This window comes from Protopterus annectens, chromosome 5.part0 (genome assembly GCF_019279795.1).
Source record: "Protopterus annectens isolate FY-2018-M chromosome 5.part0, PAN1.0, whole genome shotgun sequence".
In the NCBI taxonomy this organism is placed as follows: Eukaryota; Metazoa; Chordata; order Ceratodontiformes; family Protopteridae; genus Protopterus; species Protopterus annectens.
In genome coordinates, this window is record NC_056735.1 from 1235740530 (window position 1) to 1235755938 (window position 15409).

A 15409-nucleotide genomic window follows, 5' to 3' on the forward strand; every position below is an offset into this window, starting at 1 on the left:
GATCTCTGAAAAGTGGAAGCCTAGGGCTGATTGGACTTGTATTAATCAATGTATACAGCAGGAAAAAGAAACAGTAGATGGGTACTATGCCAGGTTATTAGAATGCTTTAACAATCATAGTGGCATGACAGTTCCTGAAAATCAAGCAAATGATTCCCCGTATGAACAACAATTGAAAAACACATTTTTGAAAGGGTGCATTGCACCTATTAGTAGCTTCATTACGAAGCATATGATAGATCATCGAACAAGTAGGTTACAAGCCTTACTTGAATATGTTAGACATGCAGAAAGACATTTTAACAGTAAAAAGAAAAAGAAAACCCAAGTATTTTCAGCAGAAGATGGGTCAGAAGTATTTGTAGTACAAACTGGGAAAAAGGGTAAGAAAAATGCTCAGGGAAATAAACAATCTGACAAAGAAGATTTCGAAGAAAGAAAGAAAAAGGGTGAGTGTTTTAAGTGCGGGGAAAAAAAGGACATTTAGCAAGGGATTGCAGGCTAAATAAAAAGGCGACTACAGAAAATAAGGAGGATGAGGAATGACTATATGACAGTCAGGAATCATTGAGTGAAAATGAGCTGGAAAAGGCAAGTGTAAATGTGATAGCAGGTGAAGAGGATGTGACACAAGGGGTAGAGGATGTGCATGAGTACACAGACGTAGAAGAAAATGAAATTTTGGACCTAGCTCTTTTGAGCTTAGACCTTTACTTAGCAGATACAAAACCGGAAGTGACGTTTCTGGTGGAGGGGAGGGAAGTTAAATTTTTGTGCGACTCAGGGGCTTCACGGACCCTGATACACCCTTCCAAACTACCAGAAGATACAGAATCACCAGACTATATACTAGTGAAAGCAGCTAATGGACAGCTATATTGGGAGCCACTCTCCCGTGACATTACCATAATAGACCCTGTTTCAGGGATGACTCAAAAAAGTAAAATTGTAGTTTCTGCAAAATGCCCAGTGAACCTTTTGGGTAGAGATTTGATGCAGCTATTTGGCATAGCAGTAGTTCCAACCATGCAGGTATGGAAGCACAGCGACAAATGGACACTTTTGTAGTGCGACCGGAGGGCGAAATGCATTATTGGTACAGCCAGGACTTGGTTATGACTGGTCCAGGGGCAGTAACCGAAGAACTAATGAATGTAGCTGTCAGCAAGTTCCCCTCCCTCGACAATGACAAACAGCACTTGTTGCATTGTACTCTATATTACTGTAATAGACCAGGTCCTGATAAAGATTATGAACTAGAATTGTTTCAGAACCATGCAAATAGGCTGGTATTGCAAAATTTGTACTGGGATACAGAAGGGAACAGTGTAGCAAGCTGTTCATTGCCCCAGGAATTTTTGGCACTCTACAAATCTAATCGACTGCCCCATGTTAGTTTGACTAAGAATAAAACTCTAAAATGGACAGACTTAGGTGAGAAAGTCACGAGGTGGGAAAAACAGACAGAACTAGAACTCTCAGAACAAGGAGTACAGAAACAGAAATTGAACTGGATCACACAGACACACCCAGCTGTACACTCACAGGCTAGTGAGGATAGCTGAGTATTACTATTATTAGAAGAAGAGGAAAAAGCCTTGCGGGACATACCAGACATTCTCTGGTCTGCAGGGAAATCAGATGTAGGATTAATACGAACAGCAGGACCAGTTACCATAATGCCAAAGTCAGCCTTTAGACCCCCAGAAAAGACAGTATCCCTTGAGAAAGGATGCAGAGGTAGGAATCAAACCTATCGTAGCAGCCTTACTCAAGGAAGGAGTCTTAATAGAATCCCCTGATTCACCATGTAACACACCCTTATTTCCTGTCAAGAAAGCAAACTGGGAATGGCGTATGGTCCAAGACTTACAAGCAGTAAACAATGCAGTTATACCTAGAGCACCAACGGTGCCGGATCCGCATACCTTACTGAATGATTTAAAGCCAGAAAAGAAATATTTTTCAGTGGTAGACATAAGTAATGCATTTTTCTCTATACCGATACACCCCGACAGCCAATATCGGTTTGCATTCACATTTCAGGGAAAGCGGTATACATATACCAGATTACCACAGGGGTATTGTGAAAGCCCAACGATATTTGCACAAGAAATGGCAAGCAACCTGGCGGGATTTATCCCACCGAGAGGTAGTCAGACTCTACTTTATGTAGAAGACAATCTGCTGGCAGCCCCCACCCAGCAAGAATGCAAAGAAGACACAATAGCTTTGTTACAATTTTTAGCTACTCAAGGTCACAAAGTAAGCAAAGACAAGTTACAGCTTTGGAGAAAACAAGTTAAATACTTAGGATATGTAATATCCAAAGAAGGTAGAATATTAGATGAGAACAGAAAAACAGTGATTTTACAAGCACCTACACCAACTACCAAGAAGGAAATGATGTCCTTCCTGGGAACTACTAATTTTTGTCGGAGTTGAATACCAAACTATGCTTTGGAATCTGCTCCACTGGCCGATTTAATATTTAAAAAAACGATGGCTGCACAGGATTTATTACAATGGACACCTGAAGCAGAAGCATCTTTCTGTAAGCTAAAACAATTGATAGCATCATCCTTAGTTTTAGGATTACCAAACTATAACAAGCAGTTTATTCAAACTGTAGATTGTAAGCAAGGTTATATGACATCAGTGTTGACACAGCAACATGGGGACAAAACGCCCCATAGCTTACTATTCATCACAGTTAGATCCAGTGGTGCGGTCTTTGCCCCACTGTGTACAAGCAGTAGTTGCAGCTGTAATGGCAGTGCAGGCTTCAGCCTCAGTAGTATTGCTCCACCCTCTCACATTGAGAGTGCCTCATGCAGTCGCAATCATTTTACTGCAAGAAAAAGTAGCATATCTTTCTCCAGCTAGACATCTTTCCTGTATGACCATTCTGTTGGGCCAACCTCATATGACAATTGAACAATGCACAACTTTGAATCCGCCAACTTTGCTTCCAACCCCTGTAGATGGCAAACCGCACTGCTGCCTGCAGGAGATTGAGCAAAAGACACTACCTACACAAGACCTTACGGATGTTCCCTTGGATGATGCTGAGGTGACATGCTATGGTGGATGGCTCGTGCAGGAGGGGTCCTACAGGACAGAACCTAGTGGGGTATGCAGTCGTTTCTGATACTGAAACTTTAGAAGCAAAATCTTTGCCACACAACTTATCTGCACAAGCAGCAGAACTGATTGCCCTAACAAGGGCATGTACCTTAGCAAATGGTAAGAAAGTGAACATTTATACTGACAGTCAGTATGCTTTTTCTACTGTACATGTTTTTGTGCAACAGTGGAAAAATAGAGGAATGATAACATCTACTGGTAAACCGATTAATCATGCGCAACTTATTTTAGACTTGTTAGATTCAATTCAGTTACCTAAGAAAGTAGCTATTTGCAAATGCGTAACTCATACAAAACAACAGGATAGAATTTCAAAAGGTAATGCACGGGCTGATACAGCTGCAAAGCAGGCAGCTTCAGCCACAGAAACTTTTCTTTTGAGCGAGGAATTACAACCCTCAGAGACTTTAGATTTAGAGATGTTAAAAACAATGCAGACACTTACTACAAATCTTGAGAAACAAAAGTGGATAAAATGAGGAGCAATCCTCGAAAAGGGACTGTATATCTCCAAGGAAAAGAAACCAATTTTGCCATCTAATTTATTTAGATATGCAGCATTGTTGAGCCAGGGGCAGAGCCATGTCTCACAGGGGGGATGGTACAGTTAGTGAATCGAGTGTTTACAACTTATGGGTTTACAAACTATACAAAAAAATTTTGTGCAGTATGCCATGTTTGTAACAAGCATCATGCACAAGGGGCATTGAAGCCTAAGCGAGGGAATTTTCCAACACCACCATATCCGTTCCATACCATTTGTATGGACTTCATAGAATTGAATAAATGTGAGAATAAGAAATACTGCTTAGCTATTATAGACATGTTTTCCAAATGGGTAGAGGCGTTTCCAACTAAAAACCCAGATGCAGCTACGGTTGCAAAGGTCCTTGTTAAAGAAATTATACCCAGATTTGGGATACCGGAAAAGATTTATAGTGATAACGGGACACATTTCCTGAACCAAACAATTCAGCAACTTAGTCGTTACTTCGGAATATCGTTAATGGGGTACTGAAGAATAGGCTTAGGAAATTGATAGAAGAAACACAGAAAAATTGGGTGCACTGTTTGCCTTTAGCACTGTTGAGTATGAGAACTGTTCCAAATGTAAAGGGATTAACTCCTTTTGAAACTTTGTTTGGGAGGGCATACTATACACCTCAGTGGAAACCTCTCATGTCTACAGAGCAGGAGGCTGACAGTTCACTTGCAGGTTATATGAGGAGATTTTTGAATAACAAACATTTGCAGTTAAATTCTGTTTCAGATAAAGAGCAACCGAAATCGGAAGCAACAGTAACCCCAGGAACTTGGGTCTGGGTGAAGATTACGAAGCGGAAGAAAGTACAGTTTTGTACCTACCATAAATGTAGATGTCCGATAGACATGCAACTGCAGTCATAACATGTGGGTTGTCCTGCCTCAGGCAGCCCTCGGTCGGCCGGATTCCAAAGTCTGGGTCCGACGTCGGCTGATGTCGCATTTCTCTCTGACGTCAGAGCGGATGGAGTACATAAGCATCAGCCGACGCCATTTTCTTCAGTGTTTCTTGCCCCAGATGTCAGGTGCCCTCCAAGGAAGGCTGTAATCAAATTGGAAGACAAAAACAGGATTCCAAACAAATAAATGAGCAATAAAACAAATACACCATAACAGAAATCCCCAGCTAAGAGTAACAGGGATAGGAGTGGACCCTAGGCATAGAGGGGTATGGAGGGAGGGAAAATTCGACTGCAGTTGCATGTCTATCGGACATCTACATTTATGGTAGGTACAAAACTGTACTATGTCCTTCAAGAATGCAACTGCAGTCATAACATGTGGGTAGAATACCATAGATTAGCTGGGGGAGGAGGTATGCTCTAGGAAAGAGATGGTGTGGCAATCAAACCCTGCAGGACTTACGAAGCAAAGCCTGCTCTATCTGGAATATAGAGGGAGATTGTAGTGTTTGGAGAATGTATGCACGGAGCTCCATGTAGCAGCTTCTAGAATGTCCTTGGTAGGCACCCCTCTTAAGAATGCTGTAGAGGTGGCTGTAGCTCTGGTGGAATGTGGTCTGACATTGGCTGGAACAGTCTTTCCATGAAAGGAATAACAGAATCTGATGCAATGTCCAATCCATTTAGAAATAGTCTGTTTTGAAATTGCTTTTCCTTGGACTGCAGGGCGTAAGCTACAAAAAGTTGTTCAGACTTCCTACTGGCCTTGGTTCTGTCCAGGTAGTATCAAAGTTGTCTGTGAATGTCCAAGGTATGCAAAAGTCTTTCCCCCTTATTCTCAGGATTGGGGAAGAAAGCAGGCAGATGAATGGCTTGATTTAGAGAAACCCTAGATACCACCTTTGGCATAAAAGTAGGGTTGGTCCTTAATGAAACCCTGTCTCTGTGGAAAATAATAAAGGGTGGTATTGCCATTAGGGCCTGTAGCTCAAACCCTTCTTGCTGAGGTAATTGCCAACAGGAAAGCTGTCTTCCATGAGAGAAATTGCAAGTCAACTGAAGCTGCTGGCTCAAAAGGAGGTAGAGTCACTTTTTCTAAGACAAAATTGAGGTCCCAGGCTGGCACTGGGGCCTTTCTTGGTGGCTTAATGTTCTTGATTCCCCTGAGGAATTGTCTTAGTAAGGGTGAGAGAAAACAGGAGGATCAGTGTTGTATCTAGCTGAAATAGCAGATGCATGTATCTTTATGGAAGAATATGAGAGGCCGTTCTTTAACATATCTGCCAAATATTCCAAGATGAGTGGGATGTTCAACAATGAAGCATCATGTCCCTTGCTGGTATTCCAATTGCTGAATCTTTTCCACTTTGCTAAGTAAACCTTTCTGGTGGATGGTCTTCGAGCCTCTGTTAGTATCCGCTGAACTTCCTTGGATAGAGATAAGCTGAAGTTATTTATGGGATCTCCCAGGCTGTTAGCTGCAGTGTCTGAAGATTTGGATGCAGTGTTTCGAAATTGTGTTGAGTCAAAAGTAGAGGCCACTGAGGGAGGGCCTACCTCCTGGTGTGACATATGCTCCGTAGTAGTGGGTACCAGTGTTGTCTTGGCCAATCCGGAGCTATTATGATTCCCTTGGGCTTCTCTGCTTTGATCTTTAGTAATACTGAGGTCATCAGTGGCAGAGGTGGGAATGCATAGATTGCTAGGGAGTTCCAGTTGAATGAGAGGGCATCTATTTTCCAAGCTTTTGGATGGTATGTCCTTGTGCAAAATTTTGGTAGAAGATGGTTAGGTGAGAGGCAAATAGGTCCACTTCTGGCTTGCCCCATGTCGAAGTGAGTTGTCTGAAGGCCTTCGGATGTAACCTCCACTCGTGTGGATCTGTGAAATTCCTGCTTAGGCTGTCCGCCAACACATTGTCTTTTCCTGGAACAAACTGGGATTGTAACTGGATGTTTAGGCTCAGTGATTTCTCCCAAAGCTGCATTGTCAGTCTGCAAAGGGGGTAAGAGTGGGTGCCCCCCTGCTTGTTTACGTACCATATCACAGTGGTGTTGTCTGTCCGTATCATTAAATGGCCTTGCTGGAGTTGGTGTTGAAAAGCCTCGATGGCATGCATTACTGCCAGCATTTCCTTTTCATTTATATGCAGATGCGTTTCCTTTGGAGACCATTGTCCTTGTATACACCTGCCTTCCATGTGCGCCCCCCATCCAAGGTCTGAGGCGTCTGTAGTCATGGTCTGTGTTATCTGTGGTTTTTTGAATGACATACCTGTGTTTTCCTGGCTCACCGAGGCCCACCATAGGAATTCCTTTTGTAGGCATGGAATGAGTGGTATGATTGTCTCCAAGTTGTTGCTGTGTTGAGACCAAATGCTTTTTAGGTACCATTGAAGCTTTCTCATGTGTAGTTTTGCTAATGGAACCAGTAGAATGCAGGATGCCATGTAACCCAGGGCCTGTAGGAATCTCCTTGCAGTCATCTGGGTGAGTGTTGCTAAACCTTTGAAGTAATGAGTTAACTTCTCTTGCTTGTCTTCTGTCAGGTAAGCCATCTGAGAAACTGTGTCTAGTTTGGCTCCTAAGAAGATTATTTGCTGGGATGGCTGCAGTCTTGACTTTTGGAAGTTGACTGTGTATCCCAGAGCTTGAAGTAATCGTATGACATAATCCAGGTTTTTTGTCAACATCAATTTGTCGTCTGCTTGTATGAGGCAGTTGTCCAGGTACGGGTAAATCTGTATACCCTGGAGCCTGCAATGAGCAATTACTGAAGCCAGGCATTTTGTAAATACTCTGGGCGCAGTAGATAAGCCAAATGGCAATGCTGAGAATTGATAATGCTCTGGCCCTGCAAGAAATCTGAGGTATCTTCTGCAGCTGTGTCTGATAGGGACATGCAGGTATGCCTCCTTGAGGTCCAGAGTAATCAGCCACGACTCCTTGCCCAGCATGGGAAGGAGTTGCTGTAGAGTCAGCATTTTGAACTTTGGTACTATGAGAAAGGTGTTTAATGCGGACAAGTCCAGTATTGGTCTCCACTGAGATTCTTTTCTTGGAACAAGGAACAGTCTTGAGTAAAACCCTGGTCTTGTTCTTGTTGTGGAACTCTTTCTATTGCTTTCATTCGAGTCAGCAGAGTGATTTGCTTGATAGCCTCTGCCCTCTGATTTTGTGGTAGGTTTGGCATGCCTTGTTTTCTTGGTAAGGTATGAAAATGAAACCTGTACCCTCGGTCTATAATGTCCAAAATCCATTTGTCCTTTGTCAGTCTGTGCCAGTTTTCTGCAAACAGAGATAATTTCCCGTCCAAGGGAGCTTCTAGTTGTTCCCTGGTAGGCGGTAGTAGAGGAAAGTCATTCAGTTTGTGGTTGTTGGGCAGGTGAAACCCCTGCGTCACTTCTTTGGTTTCCTGGCTGCCATTGTCGTCCCCTGTAAGGGCCTCTGTATTGGCCTCTTCCTCGGCCACGTCTGTTCTTACCCCTTTGAAACTTTTCTGGATTAGGAAAGGACCAGGTTTTTGATGGCCAATTCCTACTGAATCTGGGGGGGTTGAACCTGGAGGAAATCTTTCACAGTCTGAACTGATTTTGCTTTTTCTTCGATGGTCTTTAACACATCCTTAGCATTTGCACCAAAACGCTTGTTCTTTTCCAAAGGTGCATCCAGAAGTTTTGCTTTTACATGATCTGGTAGAGGTTGATCTTTTAACCAAGCATGTCTACGAATCACTGCCCCTGTCATAGCTGCCCTACATGAAGCTTCCAGTGCATCATATCCACACTGCAGGAAGTGATTGCTTACTTGCTGAGTGTTATGTACAGCTTCCTGCAAAGTCTTCCTGTCTAAAGGATCAGGAGAAGCGAATGTTTTTTGTAAATCTTCTAAGAGATAATCCTGATATTGTAACATATGAAAAAGGCAATTTAAAGCTCTCATAGATAAGGTAGTGGATGTGTAAACCTTTTTGCCCCATCTCTCTAATGACCTCGCTTCCCTGTTGGAAGGCAAAGGATTTTTTGAGGTGGAGGCTGAAACTCCTTTAGGCCCCTGTGAAATAGTTTCCAAATCAGCAGTATGGGCCCTGAATAAATGGGAATGAGTTTCTGGGACCCTGTAATACCTGTCTGGCTTGGCTGGAGCAGGAGGAAGAGAATCAGGGGTAGCACTAGAGTCAGAATACAAATCATCCAGAACATCAAGTACAGGAGGAATAACTAAGGGCCTGTGCTGAGGCTTCTTAAGGAAAGTCCTAAGGCGTTTCCTAGAATCAGAATATTCCTGACCTTGCCACTTGAAATGTTCCCTCATGGTGTGCAGAACTTCCCCAAAAGAAATATCCTCAGGAGGGGAGGCCGAAGGGATGGAATCTTCTGCATCCGAGTCCTCATAGGTCTGGAAGAGCTCTTCCTGGCTATCAGAGTGGACAGAGCCCTCAGAGTCTTCATCTGAAAGAGTAGGGTCAGAGGGTTCAACCCGGGGCTTTTTATCAGGAGGAGGCTGGTATGCTCTCTTAGGATGGGCCTGTGAACCTCTAATCATGGAAATTAAATCAGCAGCCATGGACATAATTTGTGTCTCCGGAGTCGGCTGAGGTAAGGATTTAGAAGTAATATGCTTTGTTTTACTGGCTGCCTTAGCCCTAGTGTAGGCCTTAATAGACATGGCCATAGGAGGCCTGGCAGCTCCACGTGCAGGAGTGACCTTGTCTACAGCAATGGTCTCGGGCATTTCCTCGGTTTCGGTATCCGGAGGAAAATCTATAACTGGCGTCGGAGTAATGTCTGTAATCGGAGTCGTCGGTAATGCGGTGTCTTCGGTTCGGAGCGGTGGAGAGACCGTCTCAGAGGGAACCGGAGCACTCGCGCTAGGTTTTGGAGTGGAGTCGGCGGTAGACGCGGGCCGAGGATGTCGGTCCCGGTCTTTTCGCTTTTTGGGAGTTTGCGATGTCGGAAGATCCGACGGCATGGTGTAAGCAAATTTATCGCCAAAAAAATCTTCAGCGAACTCCGCCCGGCGCCTGAGAGTGCGCTTGTTGAAGCGAGCACAGGCTACACAGGCCGAGACGTCATGGTCTGGGCCCAGGCAAGGGAGGCAGTAAGAGTGGAAATCCTTATGAGGTATTTGTTTACCACAAAAAAGACAATTGTTAACTTTTTCAGTAATTTCTGACATCGGCTGAGGCAAGAAAAGGTCCCCAACGGGGTACTTAGCTTTTTTGATGACTTCGGTATCGTAGAATACAGGAGCTGACCGACCGGCACTTGCGAACTGCTTCTGCTTCGGGCACCGCGCGGCAAGAAAGACTGAAGAAAATGGCGTCGGCTGATGCTTATGTACTCCAGCCGCTCTGACGTCGGAGAGAAATGCGACATCAGCCGACGTCGGACCCAGACTTTGGAATCCGGCCGACCGAGGGCTGCCTGAGGCAGGACAACCCACATGTTATGACTGCAGTTGCATTCTTGAAGGACATCTGGAGCTCTCCGAAGTGGGAAGGTCCGTACCAGGTACTGCTGTCGACACCCACCGCAGTCAAAATCGCGGAACGAGCTTCTTGGATCCATTTGACACACTATAAACTGGTTAAAAACTTTGAACTGGACAAAAACCTTGTTACTGTTGCACAACAAGAACAAAATGGCCAGATACAGAGTGAGTAGAGACACTGAACAATTTCAGAAAACTTGTACGATTGTTTTTGTTGCAATATTGATCACATTGTTCTTTTTGCTGTGGCCATACTTGTTTCCTGCCACAAAGGTTGAACTGATTAGACATAATGAACCAAACATAGACTGGCATCCGAACTTTAACACTTATCAGGCAATTACACGTGTATATGCAGAGACTTTCAATGTTTCGAACTGCTGGGTCTGTACGGCCATACCAACAGCATACGGGGGTTTGTTAATGACTGCTATCCCCCTAGGGGTCAATGAGACCTGGGAAAATCTGTTTTTTGACACAGTTGCTATTAAAGCACAAGATAAAGTAACACTGTATTTGCCTGTGACACAAAAAGGAATTGTATGTTTTTATAAAAACGACTCCATCCAAGTTGGATGGAGTAAATGTAATGTTACTGTACAGTACAAATGTTATAGAAAACCAAATGATTTGAGTGGATCTTGTAGTACAGATTATGATTCATTTTTAAAATCTATGCATAAAACTCTTGAGGTACAGCACAATCATGTACTTTTCAAACAGTTATCAGTGACAGATAAGAAAATGTTATGCAGGGCAGTCTTTTTGTAACCAAGTAATGACAAAGGTAGAGGACTGTTATTTTGTATGTGGGAAAAAGGCATATAAATGGTTACCTGAGAATTGGTCTGGCAGTTGTTTTTTGGGATACCGGGTTCCGGCCATCCAACACACTGCAGCCTTGCCTCAAGGGAGTATTCGAAATACTTGAAACGTAACCAAACAGACTGTTAAGAAACCAGAGAATCCAGTGGGACGAATCGAAGCAGGGTGGAAAAACCATCGTAATGTGGGAACCAAACTTGTGCACATGGACTTGAGCGATGCTGTTATATCCTGGGCAGGTATATCGCCCATGTATGGCGGAGTTAAATCAATATGGGAACTGCGAAATCTGTCTAAACTTCTCGAAATAATGAGTAATGCAACTTTTTCTGCCCTTGAACTGATAACTGATGAAGTGAATGCCATGAGAACTGTAGTGCTTCAAAACCGAATGGCTCTTGACTTCACCCTAGCGGCGAGAGGTGGGACTTGCGCTTTAATCAAAGAAGAATGCTGTGCGTTTATTCCTGACCATCAGCATGAGATGAACGATCATCTCGAGGTGATACAGCAGGTGTCGGCCATGACCAAACCAGGCCCAAACCCTCTGACAGTTTTTTCAGAATGCCTTTGGGGGGGTGGGGTTCCATCTTTATGAGCATACTGATTGCTATTGGGGTAGGTTTACTCCTAATAGGAGCTTGTATTTGTTGCGGAATCCCCTGCATGAAGAAATTAATTAAGGAATTCATAGATATATCCGTGTCTGAAACTATGTATCAAAGTACTGAATTTGAAGAGCTGCTAGAATGCGAGACGCTTTCATAAAAGTTTAAACTAGATGACTTTCTTAACTGCAAATCCTAAATGGAAGAGGTTAGGAAAAGAAGTAAACTGTTTATCCTTTTTTGAAAATAGAATAAAAAGTATTAACAGGAGCGAGATGTTAGAAAAATATGTATTAATATGTGTTTGCTAAAAAACAAATTAATAATCAAGTGTTTTTAATATGCTTTTCATTCTATTTCTTATGCACTGTGATTCTATAAATTGAGTTTCATATGAGGCTGAAAATAATCCTTATTGAAAATGCAACTTGCTTACTGAAACTTGCAAGTTGCCCTCTGACCTAGTAACTGCTAGCACAGCAATATTCTTGTTTATGCCTTGTGGAAATGTACTTGAAAAACAGGTGTTAATCTGCTAGGTCAGAAGCATATGAATAGACAATATACCATTGAATAAATGTAATGATTTCAAACAGACAGCTTTGTTCAGAGGATGGGAACCTCTGCAGCTGCAATAGTTAGAGATAAGTTAGACAAAGGCTTTTTAGAGAAATGAACTGCTAGCATTGTGTTCGATTTAGCTATAGTATCTTGAATGTAACATAACAAGTATCTAACTGAAAGTAACCAAGGCCATGCTGTTTTCCTCAGGATGTTTCACATAAAAATTGTTTAAATCAGCAGAAAATCATGGGAAAGATGGTCAGCAGATGATGGCCAAAAGGTGGTAATTTGTTACGTCAGCATGGTAGGACAGGATTACTTTGATAACCTATAAAAATGAATGCATTTCCTGTTTCTGGTTAGACAAACTCTGTATTAGCACGTTTTTGTCTCCTTGCTGCAAGATTAAACTGCTTTAACCTGAACCTACCGTGTTTTGATCATTTTTAAAGTATATTTTTCCTTTGACAAATTCCTTTGCGTCTGGCCATCCATTTGACTGGGTAGAAGACAGCTCTCCTCTTTCTACTGGTAGTCAAACAGTCCTGGTCTATGCAAATCCTATTTGTTCCATACTGCCATTTTGCTTATGGTTTCTAACAGCATCAGCATGATTACTCAACTGTTTTTATTTCCTGAGTTTTTTGTTTAGTACCTTCCATAAACTTGGCCAGTAAATTATTCATACTTCTACTTTCACTTAACAAATTCACCAGTGTGTGACCGATCTGATACTGGTTCCCTCTACTCCACTGTCAGGCCAGACATCTGTGCTTGTCGAATTACCGACCACCTACGACAACTGTACTACTCACTTTTTTACACTGTTTCCTCTCATATTTCTTGCTCCTATAAACCAAACTCACCAATTCTGCCTTGTTTTACATATCATACAGTTAGTGGCAGCGACAAGTAGCTTTATTCTGTCTTTTTCAGTGAGTTATTTGCATTCCTGTACTTATCCTTTGAGGAAGCTCAGGAGAACTTACCAATAGCTACAGAGCCATTATCAGAAGTTTAGGATGTTAGAATTGCTGCACAAGATTCAAGTACTTTGGAGCAACGTTTTGTAACCCAGATGACATCTATGGCACTAACAAGTTTCCAGATGACTTGTCCTCAGGCAGATTATTACACAATCTCCATTAAAGAAAAGGCCTAGCAAAGGATCACTAGTCTTACTCAACAACTTGTGTTATCTTCATATCTGTATAATGGGCAACAGTAAGTTACCTAACAATAAAGCACCACAAATCTTAGAATTTTACAAGCAATCTTTCTAGGCAAAAGATATCTTCAGACCTGGATCAAATACACAGGAGCCATTGTATGTCATGAAAAGCCCCCCCTTACCACCACCACTATCTGAAAACTCCATCTTCAGGTGCCAGTTTTACCACTGTTTCTGGCATTTGAGTAATGTCTCCCTATGCCCCTTCTCCTGGAATGCTACACTGAGGCATTGGAGCGGTAGGGAGAAAAGGGGACTTCCAAGTGGTCACTCTCAGAGTCAGTGGATGAATTTTAACACCTACTGTAGACAGTGAACAAAAAAAAAATTTACAGGCATATCACTTCCAGGCTTCTTGAAAAGTGACGCTTGCCACTCAAAACAGCTTGAGAATGTCCTCACAGTTTTTACCTTTTAAATTCACATCTAATAGGTTCCCATGTCTACCACTCTATTTAGGAGAGCTTAATAGATTGTTTAAAGTTAGACGAGCTCTTAGTAACGAAGAAAAAAAAAAAAGAGTTGGAGAACGTAAAAGCTAGCTGTCTTCTGTCTTCTAGAATACCTATAAATTTCTAGCTATACTAGAAAATACCTTTTTGTTACTGGTGGCACAATGCTCACATTCTGATCTTTTGCAAATGCAACACTTGAAGGCAAATCCATGGGGTGGGAGACCTAGCATCCAGCATTTGCCGGTCAGTTTCTAACATGATAATGTGAAAGAAAAGAAACTCCACAATAAAATAAAATGAAAGTGGTACTAAATAACCATAACAAAATCATATCAGAGTTTTAACAAAGATCAAAGTCTGGGACATGATAAACTTAAGAAGCTAGTTGCTCAACTGTTCACGTCAAGACATGAAAAAACAACTGAAATAGGATATATAGTCACTCTCTGTCTATCCAGCTCCCTCCAACTGGCAAAGTACAGGTCTGCAGACATGTTCTCCTACTGACATCCAACAGCTAAAAATATCAAATCAGGGAACAGATGTCTTCCTCAAGCTTCATCACATGATGAGTTTCATTAAGTCTGCTTAATACTTTTTACCAATTCCTTCCTCATTTTTCTTCTGAATTTATTTATTCCATTTCTTTAACTACTTTATCTCCTAATACCTCTGAAAATAACTCCACTGTAATATGTTATACATCCTGATTTCTACTTTTTTTGCTATAATCAAGTAAATCAAATCTACTGCTTCAGCAAAATGTATGCCCATAAGTTTAATCAAAGATGTATTTTTTCTCCATTACAATACTTGAAATCTGCTGGATTTATTTTTTTGTAAAAAAAAAAAATAGAATTTTTGTATTCAAAATGATGCTTATTATACATGTCTGAAATACTATATATGTAAACTATAACTTGAAAGACGGCTATAAATATGTTTTTCTTGCTTCTTTTGTGTAGCTCATCTCCCCCTAGCTTCTACTGAAAAAAGGTTATGCCCAGTTGAACTACCCCAGTAAAATAAGGCAAAACATGCAAACAAATAAATTAGGCCAGTTACTATCAATTTCTGAAAGAGACAGTTCTGAAAATGAATAAAACTGGAGAGGAAGAGCAATATTTGCGACAGAAATGAGCAGTAAAAAGGATGAAAGGCACTTGGCAATAAAGATAATATAAATGCAGAGAAATTGTAAGATATGACCAAATGAAAAGAAAACTGTTGGGACTCTTCTGGCCACTTTGAACAGCTGTGATCCATTACTAAGCTGATGACGGAGTTTATCTTTAGAAGCCCCACAGGAAGTAGGACAAAAACTGATAAGTTTTCAAACTCGAGCAGCAGAGAAACAAACCAATAATTGACTGCATAAACTCGAGACTACGTTTAACATGGATATTTTGAAAATACCTGCACACTTAAAAATGATCACACTGCAACCACTAGTGAAACATCTATTACATGATGTAAATGTGACAAAAACAAAACAAATTGCACAGTCTGACCTGCAGCTTTAGTTACAAAATGCATAAAAAAAAAATATATATATATATATATATATATATATATATATATATATATATATATATATATATATATATATATATATATACATATATATATATATAAAATCACA